This window comes from Ochotona princeps, chromosome 22 (assembly GCF_030435755.1).
Source record: "Ochotona princeps isolate mOchPri1 chromosome 22, mOchPri1.hap1, whole genome shotgun sequence".
NCBI classification, from domain to species: domain Eukaryota; kingdom Metazoa; phylum Chordata; class Mammalia; order Lagomorpha; family Ochotonidae; genus Ochotona; species Ochotona princeps.
Window position 1 is genome coordinate 2,014,417 of NC_080853.1, and position 10,663 is coordinate 2,025,079.

Genomic DNA, 10,663 nt, shown 5'->3' on the forward strand with positions numbered 1-10,663 from the left:
GCCTCCCAGCCGGAGACAGGGACCTAGGTGCCGGGTCCTCACTGCCTGGTGTGCGTTAGCAATGCACAGGGCCCTGTACTGGGTGCAGCAGGGTAGGAACTGCTGGGCTGCCTGCACCCCACATTGGGGTGTCTAGTTCAAGTTCGAGTGCCTCCACTTCCAGTCCAGGGTCCTGATCACGCGCATTCTGGGAGTCGGCAGAGAGGGCCTCAGTGGCCTGGGTCCCCACCATCCACACAGGCATCCTACATGGGGTTCAGACCCTAGGCTCCAGGCTGGCCCAGCTCTGACTCTCACAGGCATTTGGCAAGTGAACCAGCAAGTGGAACATTCTCTCCTCTCCCTCCCTCCAAATAAAATGAAAATAAATTTTAAATTTTCTTAACTAAAAATATCACTCAAAGAAAACAGTGACTGAAACAGTTTGCTCCAAGACAAATCTACAGCTTCAGGAATCTGAGCAAACTCAAGCAGGAGAGACTCAAAGACATTCACACCAAAACATGTTCCGGCCAAAGGTGTGGACTCTGTGGGTTATAGCCATTCTGGCAGTGAGAGAAGCAACAGGTGCATCCTGGAGGCAAACGGTTCTCAGGATGGAAGAGACCTGGGGTCCAGCAGAAGGAAAAGAGATGTTGACCCAAAATCCCCTGGCCCACAAGAACACTCTTGTAGAATGTTCTAGAAGGAGAAATTTAAAATGTTCTCAAAGAAAGGAAAAACAGTATTCGGCAGCAGCAAGCCTAACTTCAAGGAAGAGCTAAAGCGACTCTTCTAGGCAGAAAGGAAAGTTGCAAAGGGAGAAAAACCTGAAACTCTTAAGAAGCACAAACGTGGAGAGTTAAATGTGTGTGTGTGCATGCCTAGTATTCGCTTTTTGTGTTTTATGAGTTGACACCAAAGCAAACACTAGAACAGAACTGTGGCTCTGGAAGTGTCTGATGGAGATCTTCAAAGACCATCCCCAGTGTGGGACGTGACAGGAGGCAGTCACACCCTTCACTCCTTCTGAGCCACAATGACGCAGTGGACAGTGAGGCGTGTTCCAGGCCAAGTCGTCCCTCGCTCCCACAGGGCCCCTGCAGATCCCAGAGCCTGTGCAGGCCCCTCGACACACTCCATGTCACCTCCGACACCCGCGCAATGGCCATGCCGTGGGAAGCGCAGCTGCCCCACACTTCCCAGTGGAGGACAGAGACAAAAAGTGTGCACTGGCTCAACACACACAGACTGTTTTGTTCGTTTGTTTTTGTTTTGAACTTGAGTTTGGTAGACCCTTACCCCGCGGAAACGATGGACAGGCTGTCTGTTTGATCTGGACACACTGGAGTGTCCTACAGCACCGTCTCATGTGCAGAACAGGGGCGCAGCTGCCTGACCTGCAGGTCACAGTTGTGACCCTCCATGATGGGCGCCGAGGGTGACCCTAGGGCCCCGAGCTGCCAGCACACAGCCTGCACCCACCCACAGGGCAGTGCCACACTCTGCAGGTCCCCACTTGCCTTGGCAACGCCCGGAGCTGCGAGCCTTCAGGCCCCAGAGCTGCCTGCACGTCCACTGCTCTCCAGCTGCAACCCTGGGAGCTGGCCACTGTCTGTCCAGCAACTCCAGGCAAGGTACGCCTGAGATCGTCCCTCTGCTACCTGGTGGGCAAAACCTGCACTCCCTCATCAAGGGCACCACAGAATGTCCTCGGCCACTTTCGCATTTGCATCACAGCTGACCGTTCTGACCTCCTACTTCAGCCTATGTAAGCCGCAGGATGCTGGCCACTTCCTGATCAGGTGCAGACAACTGCCAAGCTGGCTCTGGGAGTCTTTGCAAAAGACCCCTCAAGATGGGATTTGAGGGGTTGACTGTCCCAGGTCCTTGGACTTGCGCCTCATGCTGAGTCCTTGGCCAGTGAGAAGTGCCATCCTCATGATGGCATCACCATTAAGCACACTGTCACTCAGAGTGGGTTGTGCCAAAGTGCCCATTACAGCACACAACTTGGGGACAGGCACGCTCTCTCGTTCCCAAGGGGCCGCAGCAGTGACTCTGAGAGCGCGGCTCACAGCGGGCTGTGCAGGGCTCCTTTAGGCTTACAGACGGGCCATGACATGAGATCCAGGGTGTTTCTGTGAGAACCCTAAAAGAATCACTGGTTTCTCATAGCTGGACAGGCATTGCTGAAAATCAAACACAAAATGTAACAGTACGAGTTGCTGGATTAGACGGCTGCTGAATTCACGACCTCATCAAATTCCTCATGTCAAAACTGTAGTGTCCGTGGCCCCCTGAACCTCGGTGACAAAGACAAGCTGGTGCGTTCCCCACGGCCCCGCCATGTCCAGCCAGGGGTCTCCGAGGCCTGACCCTCCTTGCTCAAGACTTTGTGCCCTCCTCCCCAGGGTGGACACCTGGACAGAGCTGTGGCTCATTCTCTGGTCCCACAGCCACCCCAAGCCGCTGGAAGCCACCACTGCCAGTGACTCAGGGCAATCCAGGGGGACAGGTCCATGGGGCACCCAGGAGGAAGCAGCTCAGCCTCCAGGAGGTAGAGGGCTTTGCCAGCATGTATCAACAGAAACCGGGGCTGTCAAGGTCCGTGGGGAGTGGATTGTGAGGGTTAGGCAGGGGTGCATAGGGCAGTCCCAGGGCCACGCTCAGCCCAGGCTCCCCCTCCGGCACACTGCTGTGCAGCTGGTGTGATTCAACCAACAACAGTGTCCTACGCTGGTTGAGAGGGACATGCAAGCAATGAGGGTGAAGTGACAGGGCTACTGTGGCACTTCCATGGCCAGACACGGAGGAGGGATGCTAAAAGCTTAGGGCCATAGAAACCACCAGGTGCAAACTTGGACCTCCCAGCCTGTGTCCACTGCTTGGACACCCCTCCGCTTCTCCCAGTGCCCTCAGAACTTCTGCATCCTCTCTCCAGGACCCTCTCCACCACCGCCAAAAACAAGGTTGCTCTTTTCTCAGACCTGGAGAAAGGTGTGTCTTCCTTCCAAGGCCACGGATGGGATTCCAGAGGAGCAGGGCCCAGGCCAGGGCCTCCTAGAATGTCGCTTTACGTATACAACAGGAAAATCTCTAGGCGTCACGGAGTCCCCAGGACCCAGTCACACCCCAGACCTATGGGCACTGCCGACCACAGAGGCACCGGGCACACCGGAGGGAACACCCTGTGCTACTACCATGGAGACGCCCTGCAGTCTGCTGAGGCCTCACCCTGCTGGGACCAGCGGTCACACAGCAGGACAACTGGACTTGTGCCAGGGAGAAGGGGCGCACAGGCTTGGGGGTTGCTAGCTGCCCTGGAAAGTGCAGAAGCTGGAGCTGCTGGGGTGCCACATGTGGCCAGGAAGACGACCTCTGGGGCGTGTGGCACACAGAGTCCTAAGACATTGGCAGGAATAGGATTGAAGGTGTATTTGATAGGGTGCACCCGAGCTGAGGAGGCAGTCACTGACAGCCACACCTGTTGCTGCTCCAGACAGCTTCTTCAGTAGATGCCAGCTGGCAGACAACTCAACTGTCAGTCATCATCCTCCCACTTTCCCAGTGGAGACTGCAAGGGAGGACACGGCAGGTTAGGTGTGCAGGCCCCAGGAAAGGGCCAGCCCGGGGTCAGCCAGCGGGGGTTGGGTGGCTGGGGCAATAGCTCGTCTGCAGACCCTGCACGTGGCAAGCAGCTGCTTCCCCTTCAGTGCCACCCACACTGCTGAGGCCAGAACATCCCTAGGTAACAGCGCCTGTCCACCGGCCCACCCTGTGAGCTTCGAGGCCCTCTGTCCCCATGCTGCCCAGCCTCCGGCCACACGCCCACACCTCCCGCTGCAGACCGCCAGTGCAATGCACAGAGATGATGCCAGCTGTCAGCTCCGACAGGCCCTGGGGGGTCCAGCCGGCGAGGGCCGCTGCCGTCCACAGCCAGTCAAAGCAGGACCCGAACTCCTGCCATGTTTGCGCCCTCTTGAGGGCTCCTTGTGTGTGCTAGAGGCACTTCATACAGGCACCAGAAAACACAGTGATTAATTCCTACACGAAGCACTTCTTGTTTACCTCTGTGTGCCTTCTGCTTTCTATTGAGGCACAGAAGGCTACACCAAGACGACCACGGACAATAAACTAAATCTCAACAGACTTAAAGACCCCAAGCTCGGTGGAGTCAAGCCAGTGATCAATACCAGGAACGTAGGAGAGAACTCCAGACTTTTCTAATAACAATCCACAAATAATCCACAGGTCACAGAAGATGCCTCGACGGTAACCATCCCCCATGCTGGTGGGGCCAGCATCGTGTCTGGACAAGCTAAGCTGCCCCCAGACCACCACCACCTGCTTGCCAACATCTCGTGTTGATCCGGGCTGTTCTGCTCTGGGTCTAGTGCCCAAACAGTGTACCTGGGAAAGCAGCAGAGAATGGCCCAACTAAGCGGGTCCCACAGGGAAGACCCCAGTAGGCCCTGCATCCTGGCTTCACCCTGCACTGGTCAGCCCACAGATGGATATCTCCTTCCCTCTCACTCCTTTCTCTTTCAAATAAATAAATAAATAAATAAATAAATAAATAAATAAATATTTTCCCTAAAAAGACATTGATAGAAGAAAAACAAAAAGAAAATTTCCAAGTTTACGAAACACAGCTAAAGCACTGCTGGAAAGGAGAGCCCTGCGCATTTACAGCAGAAAAGAAGGTTCCAAAGCAGGACTCGACACCTGCCTCCATCTAGTCAAAGCACAGCGAGCTGCCCGAAGCAGGCAGAAGGGAGACAGTAACACGGGTGACAGGGAAAGGCAGGGAGCAGTGAAACAATGTGACGAGCCTCCCCAAAGGAGCGCCCCTCCATCTGTTCAGGAGAGCTCGTGGGTTCAAGCCCCAGTCTGGTCTCAACAGCAGCTTCCTGCTCATGAGCACCCCAAGAGGAAGCAGGTGTCTGGGTTCCTGCCACCCACGCAAGAGGCGTAGGTCGACTGCATGGCTCTTGACCTCCACCTGACCCGGCACCGCAGCTACTGCAGGTGTGCGCAGAGCGAAGCAGCCCACGGGACATCTGCCTGCCTGCCTGCTTGAGTCTGCTGCATAAATAAAGGCATTGTTTTAAAAGTGCTGACACAGGACATGTGTTACACGACACAAATTGTCATTGTCACGGTCTGTCACCACATGCCCTTGAAGATGCCGACAAGGTCCCAAATAGCCACCCTGGTTCACGTGATCACTTAGAGGAAGTGGACCATGGCCTCAAAAAGCACAAAGTGGTACAAGTCACGTCAGAGCGGGTATGTGATGGCTCCAGTCTCCGAACTGGAAAGCATCAACTGGGATTTTAAAGAATTGTTGCCAATTGCCTAGACTCTCCTCGAGAAACTAGAAGAGAGGGTCACACCCCAGTTGATTTTACAGACCTAGGTTCCCTGCCCCCCAAACCGAAGACCGCACGGACGGGCAGCCGCAGCTCAACACCCTCACCAACCTTTGCTCAAAGAGCCTGCAGCTAGAACCCTGAACTCTGAGCCACTGGGCACTGTGACCAAGGGGAGCCGGGACACAGCCAGCTCATCCTCACCCTGACCAGTGAATCTGAAACCACTTCCTTAGCTCAAGCACTATGGGAAAAGATTCTGGCAAAATCTGACTCCCCTTCTTTTTTCTAAGATTGTTCTTATTTGAAAAGCTTATTTACAGAGAGCGGGGGAGAGAGCAGTGGCCGCGGCGGCCAGAGCTGAGCCGGTGCAAAGCCAGGAGCCACTTCTCGGTCTCCCACATGGAATCAGGGACCCAAGCACTTGAAACATCTTCTACTGCTTTCCCAGGCCACAAGCAGGGCGCTGGATCAGAAGAGGGACAGCTGGGACACGCTGCAGGCAGAGGCATGACGTAGCATGCCGCAGCCCAGGCCCCCTGATTCCCATTCTTCACATCTCTCAGAAATAAAAGGGGAATATTGTGATGTGATTGTCTTCAAAACCCAGAGCTGAGCTACCCTAGTGGAGAAAACCTAAACGATTCTGCTCTGCCCCCAGGAGCTGGAGAAAGACCAAAATGCCACTCCCCAGGCCCCACCTCAGACTAACAGGAGGGCAAGGAAGGTTCCCCGCCCTGCAAATGGTAGCAACAAAGCTCTCACAGCAGAACCCAGGGCCCAGATCATACACAAAAGCCAGTTCTATCTGTGCATTCTCCTGCGGGTCATTGGAAACCATCCCCCATGCAGTGAAGCCATCTTCACAATACTCCCTCAAGCACCTGAAATCCTTGTGTGCAGATCTGCCAAAATGAAGTATGTAGGACCTAATACGCTGGTACTACAGCAGCCTGAAGCGAGAAGCCAGAGAGAACGCCCTGTGGGAGTGGCTCTGAAGACCCCCAAGCAGGAAGACCTGCCACTTGACACATGGACTCAAGCCTAGACAACTTTATTCTAAAATGTGGCAAATGAATAAGAAGTCCTCTGATAAACTGGATGAAGACAGTGAAGAATCTGTCTGAGTTCTGTAGTCACAGTAACCAGGCTGTCTTGCCAGAGGACTAGACACCGGGATCAGTAGAACAGAATAATAATTAAAAAGAGACAGAATTACACCCATGCGGAGACACCCAGCTGAACTTTGATAAAGATTCACACCAATGTAATAGAAAAAGAAAAGCGTCTTGGCCTTCTAGCAATTGAAGAAAATTAACCCAAAATGTGAAAAAAAAAAAAATCAACAACAACAAAATCACAAAGGCTTCCATGGGAAATGCAAGAAAAAAATAAAAAATAAAAAATTTCAGGATCTAAGGCATGGGGAAGAGTTTTTTGTTTTTTTTGTTTTGTTTTGTTTTGTTTTGTTTTTTTAGATTTAACATCAAAACCATGAGCCATAAAAGCAAAGACTGATAAATTGGACCTCATCAAAATTACGCATTTTTGCTCCATGAAAATTTCTGCTTATTGTACCAGGATCAAAACACCAGCTATAGGGCCCGGCGGTGTGGCCTAGCGGCTAAGGTCCTCGCCTTGAATGCGCCGGGATCCCATATGGGCACCGGTTCTAATCCCGGCTGCTCCACTTCCCATCCAGCTCCCTGCTTGTGGCCTGGGAGAGCAGTCGAGGATGGCCCAGTGCACTGGGACCCTGCGCCCATGTGGGAGACCCAGAAGAAGTTCCTGGTTCCCGGCTTCAGATTGGGATGGCACCGGCCGTTGCACTCACTTGGGGAGTGAATCATTGGATGGAAGATCTTCCTCTCTGTCTCTCCTCCTCTCTGTATATCTGACTTTGTAATAAAATAAATAAATCTTTAAAAAAAAAACAGCTATAGATCTGAAGAAAATAATCTGCAAACATGGGCTCCTGTCTAGACTACATGGCGGCTGCGATGGGTTTGCACATCCAGGCTTCATGGAGCTGTGATGACCTCAGCAGGCAGGTCCAGGGGCGCAGTACATACACTATGAGGATGCCACATCTCAGGCCAGAGGGCCTTGGTTAAACCCCAGCTCTTCTCTGACCCAGCCTCCTGCAACTGCCGCACCCCAGGAGGCAGCCAGCGGTGCCTCAAGTGACTGTTCCCAGCCATCCATAGGGGACACCAGTTTGGGTTTCAGCTTCCTGCCTTCAGCCTGGCCCAGACCCAGCACTGTGGCATTTGTGGAGTAAACCAGTAAACGAAAGATTCCTCTCTCTCTCTCTCTATCTCTCTTTCTCTCTCTCTCTCCCACATGAATAAAAAAAGCAAACTTTTCAATCAAGCAATTAGATCCAATTAGAAAATAAGCACAGAGCCAGGAGGGGCAAGCCCTGAAGATGACAGAGAGATGGCCAAAGCTCGCAGGGAGACATCAAGAAGATATCACTGTGCACCTGATAGAATGGCAAAGAGAAAAACCAGCGAAACACCACATTCTGCAAGGATGTGGAAAGGGCAGAGATGCTGCAGGTGCAAAAGCAAGGCAGAACAAACCCTGCAGAACTAAGGCCATGGGTTTCCATGGCACATCCGGGCATCTCCCCCAGTGCAAAAACTCACAGCAGCTTTCTCTGCAACAGCTAAAGCCAGGGACTGGTCCAGAGAGCCTCGGTGCAGACCACAAGCCTCAACGCGCTGCTGGCCAGGAGGTGGCTCAGACCCACCTCTGGAGAACTGCATAAGGCCGCAAGGGCCACGTGCCTTCTGGTTCCATTTACAGAACCTTCTGCAAGTGGCAATTGCAGATTCAAAGAACACATCAGTAACTGCAGGGGAAGAGGCGTGGAGGGGTGTCAAGGGAAGGGCAGGAGGGAGAGGGTGTGGCCCTGGGGATCCCTGCAGTTGAAGGGTGGATGCTGTCCTGAAACGTGGCCATTACATGGTCCACACACAGCTCACAGTGTGCAAGAGAGCTCACTCTGGGTGACTCCTTACAACCACAGGGCAACTGAAAGGCTGGTTGATAGAAACAACAACCATGAAGACAGCCCAGAACCCCCAACAGGAGCCCAAGTGCCCTGAGGCAGTACCTGTGGTCCACCCAAGACTGGCCCCAGCCGTGAGCACCTGCCTACCACAAGGACTGGGTTTCCCACACTTGTGCTCACAGCCCACCTGTAGCCCGACATGGAAAGGCAACTTCTGGTGTCTGCTCCCAGCCGGGGGAAGCATTGGGCTGGGATGGCCTTGATCCTGCCAACAGTCAGCACTTTCCTACCTACAAACCCTGATTTGAACGATCACCAAGCTTGCCAACCACGCCACCATCTCCTGCCTCTGAGTGGGACCCACGAACCTGTGTGCAAGGTCGGGGTGAGGCCATGGACACAGTGGCTTCCTCACATTGACCCCAGGTGGGACAACCTCCCTGAACAGCCTCTGTCCTCCACTGCCGCCCCAGAGTCAACTGGTCTGCTCCAGGCAGACATGCTTTGCCCCTGGGGTCCCACCGGCCAAGGGCTGCCTCCCCTGAGCCCCCCCACCACGCACTCAGCTGCCGCAGCCAGGGAGGCCACAGACCTGGGACCCATGCTGTGCTTCTGAGTGGCCCCTGATCCTGCTGAATGCTTCCTGTAGGCCAGGGCAGCCGAGGGAACTGGCCGAAAGGCAGGGTATTTTCGACAGGTCCTGATGTCTGCTGCAATTTCCCCCAGTGGGCCAAGGTTGCTCTCTGAGTCGTGTCCTGCCCCACAGTGTGCTCTCAGTAGATAACATCTCTGGTTTCGTTCTTACAGAAAGATTTGTGACGGGAAAGGAGAGGTATGTCATCTCCCAGAACGTGGCTGCCCTGCTTCTCTGTAACCCCAGCTATTTTGGGTGCTGGGGAGCCAAAGGCATGCATAAATAGAGGCTGTGTTTGCCCCTGTCAATCACGCTGCAAAATGCTCCCCCTGGGGGTAAGGGGCTGCCCAGAACTGCTACAAATAGCATATCTCCCCAGCACCCTGATCTGAAGATATGTGTGTGTGTGTGTACGTGTGCATGCACCAGCTTGTCTCTCCAGCCACACAATGGAAGTTTCTAACCAGTCCACACCTATCCACACCTTAAGTGTAGTTGAATTCATTGTTGGGGGACAAACAGCTCAGAAATCAATAAGTTCCTTTATAAATGTTTCTAGTTCTTAACAAAACAAGGATTATGGACCCCGTTTCCGATAATTGCTAGGAATCTCAAGAAATATTTTGACAAAGGCAACCAGTAGTGTTGAACACACAAGAAAAGTACTACAGTGCGTCAGACTCGATTTCGAACAGCATTTCTTGCTAAGTGTGTGCTTGAGGACAAATGTACCATTAAGAACAAATATATCATTTCTGCCAAGGGTGAAGGAGCTGGATGTTTAGAACAGAGAGAGAGACAGAGAGACAGAGAGAGAGAGAGAGAGAGAGAACCAAAGTTAGAAGCCCATGCCAGGGAGCAGCTCACATACCTTTGTGGAGAGAGAGGGTGAGTCCAGCCAGGTGTGCCCAGTTCCAGGCACAGAGGGCCTGGACCTGAGAAGACAGCCACAGCCTCAGGCAGGACGGGACGGCCTCACCGAGTCGGGAGCAAAGGGGCCCCTCCCTACACCCTGCAAAACTTCAGAAAGATGCCCTGGTGCTCTGTATCACACCCTGCTAAGCACGCAGCACTGCAGAGGACACAGAGGGGCTGCACCTGCCTTGGAAGACAGAGCCAAAGAGGGTGGCCTCCCAGGGCTTGCCTTTGAGCCAATTCCACATCTAGCAGACACGAGCAGTGGCCTGAAAGAAGAGACGCGGCAGAGATAAAATTCAGTCTGGCTCAGATAGAGGAAGTTGACGGCTTGTTATACCTTACCTTAATGTCACGGTAGCAACCTTTGAAAAACAGGAAGAGAGAGTTAGAAACCACCCAGAACCACATTTAGGTCTCCGGCGATGGTGACTATCAACCTCAGAACTCATCGAGGGAGGCTGCTCCCGGGAGCCCTGGTGCACGAAGCCATTGATCAACTATCGGACTCTTCTGTGGAGGCACCTGAGCTGAAGCCCTGGGGAGTCGGGGTCCTGCAGAGGGGGCCTGGACGAGCCTTTCCAGAGGCTCCCCTTGAAGCATCACCCCAGTGTTTCCCTGGGAACCCCAGAACAAGCATCTCCACAGCAGGATGCATAGTTTAAGATTTGGTGGGGGGGTTGCATTCATTTTATTTTATTTTGCAAACATTATCTTGATGCTGGCATTTTTTATTATCCT

At 53.3% G+C, this 10,663-nt stretch overlaps 1 protein-coding gene across 1 annotated transcript in view; it reads right to left on the reverse strand.

Moving 5' to 3' along the window:
• Nucleotides 1-10,006, reverse strand: part of ZNF831 (zinc finger protein 831) — a 55,155-nt gene extending 45,149 nt beyond the window's left edge. The window contains exon 1 of the mRNA XM_058679872.1: nt 9,879-10,006. The gene's annotated coding sequence lies outside the window, so the exon portion shown is untranslated. The remainder of the gene's footprint in view (nt 1-9,878) is intronic.
• Between the last annotated feature and the right edge of the window lie 657 nt (nt 10,007-10,663).